Source organism: Elephas maximus, chromosome 12 (assembly GCF_024166365.1).
Source record: "Elephas maximus indicus isolate mEleMax1 chromosome 12, mEleMax1 primary haplotype, whole genome shotgun sequence".
Taxonomy (NCBI): domain Eukaryota; kingdom Metazoa; phylum Chordata; class Mammalia; order Proboscidea; family Elephantidae; genus Elephas; species Elephas maximus.
In genome coordinates this window covers 89175004-89178848 of record NC_064830.1, presented here as the reverse complement: position 1 = coordinate 89178848, position 3845 = coordinate 89175004, and positions in this window count along the sequence as shown.

Sequence of the window (3845 nt, the reverse complement as noted above, 5' to 3'; positions counted from 1 at the left end):
GGAAACTTCCGAGATGTTGGGTATGGTCTTGTGTTGATCATGGGTACACTTTAAGTTAGACTGCAGTTTTAAAAGTGGTAAACAAATGTGGAGTCCTGGTGGCGCAGTGGTTAAGAGCTCAGTTGCTAACCCGAAGGTTGACAGTTCCAATCCACCTGCCGCGCCTTGGAAACCCTATGGGGCTGTTGTACTCTGCAGGCTCTTTTAATCCTTCTGCGATGGTGGGTAAATGACAACCTCTGTGGTTTCGATTTCTTCATCTGTGAAGTTGTGACAATAATGCCAGCTCATTAAAATGCTACTTATGTAGCATTTACTGTGGGCCAGACGCTAATCTGAACGCTTGAAAATACCAAGTCGTTTCCTCAAAACAACTTTGTGGATATGGATTATTATTGTACCCATTTTACAATTGAGAAGACAGGTACAGAGAGATTTGGTACCTTGCCCAAGGCCACACAGCCATGAAGCCACTCAGGCAGGAATTTTTCCAACGGTATTTTTTAAAATGTATGGGTCTCTATAATGTTAAGTAGATACAGGAAATTCATGAACTTAATTTTCCCAAGGAACTGAGAGGTTAAAAAAAAAAAAAAAAAGGCAAAACACCATTGACTACAAGTTAGACAATTCAGTCACATTTTCACAGCTTATCTCTGTTAACAGTTCTTGGGGCTTTTTCTTGTTTTTAGCTGCCATTTTCAGTCAGCCCCCAACTGGAGAGGACCTCATGCACAACGTGATGGCACTGTTGTGATCCATAGGGTTTTCACTGGCTGATTTTCAGAACTAGATTGCCAGACCTTTCTTCCTAGCCTGTCAGCTCCACTGAAACCTGTTCAGCATTACAGAAATGTGCAAGCCTCCACTGACAGACAAATGGTGGCTGCCCTTGCGGTGCATCGGCTAGGCATCGAATCCAGAGTCTCTCGCATGTACGGTGAGAATTCCACCACTCAGCCACCACTGCCCTCTCTTGCTTCTTTAGCTATGTCAATATTTCCCCTTTAGATGGGCCCCTGAAAATTAAAGAGTAAGCCAAGAGTAAGATAAGGTGGTTGAAGGTGAGGCTTCTAGCTGCCTACCCATATCTATTCTCACCTTTTTCCTTACTTTGTTGGGGACAGACATGTGGCTATTTACAAAACTGTATTTCTCAACCTCTTGTGCGATTGGAAGTCTGGTCAATATGATGTAAGCAGAAGTCATTCTGTGGGGTTATGAGGAAAGCTCCTTTTTCAAAGAGAGTTCACAAAAAAAGAAATATAGATGGCCCTTAAACATGAAAAGATAGTGAGCTAGGATTCGAAGCCAGGTGGCCTGTCTCCAGAGTCTCCTTGGCTCCCTTCCCAGCTCCTGTGTAGGCTCAGTATGAGGATTACATAGAGAAAATGCATAGAAACAACTTCACACAGAGTTCAGGGCCTAGTAGCTACCACTGCTGTGAGCATCCCCTGTATATAAAGCACTGTGCTAAAATACTTTATATGCAATCTCTCATTTAATCCTCACTTTACGAATAATTTCCCCCATTTTACAGCAGAGAAAACTGAGGATCAGAGGAGTTAAATGACTTGCTTTAGGTTGCATAGCTGGGAATCAAACTGGGGGGGGGGCGGGGCGGGGGAGGGGAACAGGACTGCTGCCTTCCAAGTTGGGAGGAGAGGAGAGGGGAGGGGAGACAGAGAGGAATAGGGAAGCATGGTTCCCTGGGCAGCAACGTGGTAGGCACTTTCCCCTCTGCCGAGGAGGGCACTCCTTTTCCTCTGTCCCTGGGGCTTACCCTTGGATATAGAATGAAGAAGGGAATAAAGCTCCTAGGCCATGAGCTGGGAAAGGTCACGCCCAAGTTTCATTGAAATCTGGAGTCTCTCCTACGGTTCTTTCATCATCAGTTTCTTTGTCTTTAGAGCAAAGCAGTCTGATGCTGCATGGGCTGGTCTGAAAGATAAGGAACAAAGGGAGAAAAAGAAAAGTAGTTGTTTAGAACGCTTGCTGTCAACTTTTTCTTACAGTGGCCCACAAGAGATACATTTTATTCCATGACTATTCGGTACATGTACACACATACACACACAATGAGCTGAACCAAACATTCTCACAATACTTATTGGCCCTTGCTATGTATAATGCCCTATGGCATTTTCTGTTTCATTCCGTCCCCCCTCCAAAATGCTGATCACGACCCATTAAGCTAATTTCACAATCTTCTAGTGGGTGAGGACCAAGGTGGGAAAACCTTGGTTTAAAGCACTGTTTCTCAATGATGTTTTTCATTTCATTACCGCCCCACTAAGGAGCCTCTTCAGAAACCCTGAGGGTGTACTGGTTAAGAGCTACAGCTGCTTACCAAAAGGTGGGCAGTTCAAATTCACCAGGTGCTCCTTGGAAACCCTACGGGGCAGCTCTACTCTGTCCTATAGGGTCACTCTGAGTCAGAATCGACTCGACAGCAGTAGGTTTTTTTGTTTTTTTTTTTTTTTTAAGGAGCCTTTTCAGATGCTTTTTTTCCTAATCACCACTCCTCATGAAATTTTAATAACACAGGTATGCTTTATACACTAAAAAGAGTAAGATGTTTTTTGCCCCCCAGAAGCAATTTTTGCCCCTTTAGGCAAATGCATGAGAGGCACACACTCATTTGCTGAACCATCTTTACACACACCATCCCAACATCCAATGAGATAATATTAGTCCCATTTTGCAGATGAGTAAACCAAGGCTGAAGAAGTTGTCTTAATTGTTGGACATCGAAATGACTGGTAAATGGATTGGAATCCAGAGACCTACCCAGATCCTAGCTCAGCCTCTTGTTTTTTCCAAACCTTTGTTTTCCTACGTGGAAAATGTTGGGATCGGTTCAAAGAAGTATTCTCCAAGCCTCAGTTATGGTTTTTTGCCCCAACTGACCTCATAATAGCAAGCATTAATATAACATTTACTAGGTGTCAGGCACCAATCTAAACCCTTTACCTAGAGTAACTAATGCAATCCTCACAACAACCTAAGAAGATAGATACCATTATTGCCTCGGGAGGAAACTAAGGCACAAGGAGCTCAGGTGACTTGTCCAGGTTACACAGGTAATAAGCAGCACAGCTGAGATTTGAACCCGGTGGTCTAGCTTCCAGAACCTCTACTTTTAACGATGTACTTTAAGAGGAAACTTTATATCACTACTGAAAATAGAAAACCAGTATCACTCCTTGTAAATAGTAGGTAACAAAAAAGAAGTAACATGAAAAAACCTGTCATTATATTCTAGCTAGATACTATCACCTGCTTTGTACTCTAAGCAGGAGGCCTGTTCTCTCTTTGTCTAAAAAGAGAAAGAAAGAAGAGATAAGATAAGCTTGGGTAGACAGGTGTTAAAGGGCTTCTGGCAGCAAAAGGAGACTGTCGCCCGCAGTAATCCAAAGTGTTGAGAGGGAACTGAGAAGATAAAAACTTTGTTGTGTTTTTTTCTTGCTGCACCTGTGATGGGGTGCATTGTACATGCTGTGAACACCCTGTCTGGATGTTCCAGGAGTTTCTGAACATCTCCACAGAGGAAGGGAGAGAATACCAGCCACTCTGGTGTGGGAGTGCAAGGGCAGGTAGAGGGACAGGGTGGGGTACTTATGGAAACAGAAAGGCGCATCCAGGCTCCAAGGTGACTCCTGCCACCTTCTTACCCTCCCCCAGCCTGGCTCCCCAGTGAGTTTTAAGACCAGGCACACAATTTACCGTTCCCTGCTCCTTCAGGCTCCTCCGTCCCGATGCTGTTTTGCTCATCCTCTCTACCTGCGTGTGCATCTCCTCAGTCAGCCCTTCAGAGCTGTACGGGTGTGATATCATCGAAGGCT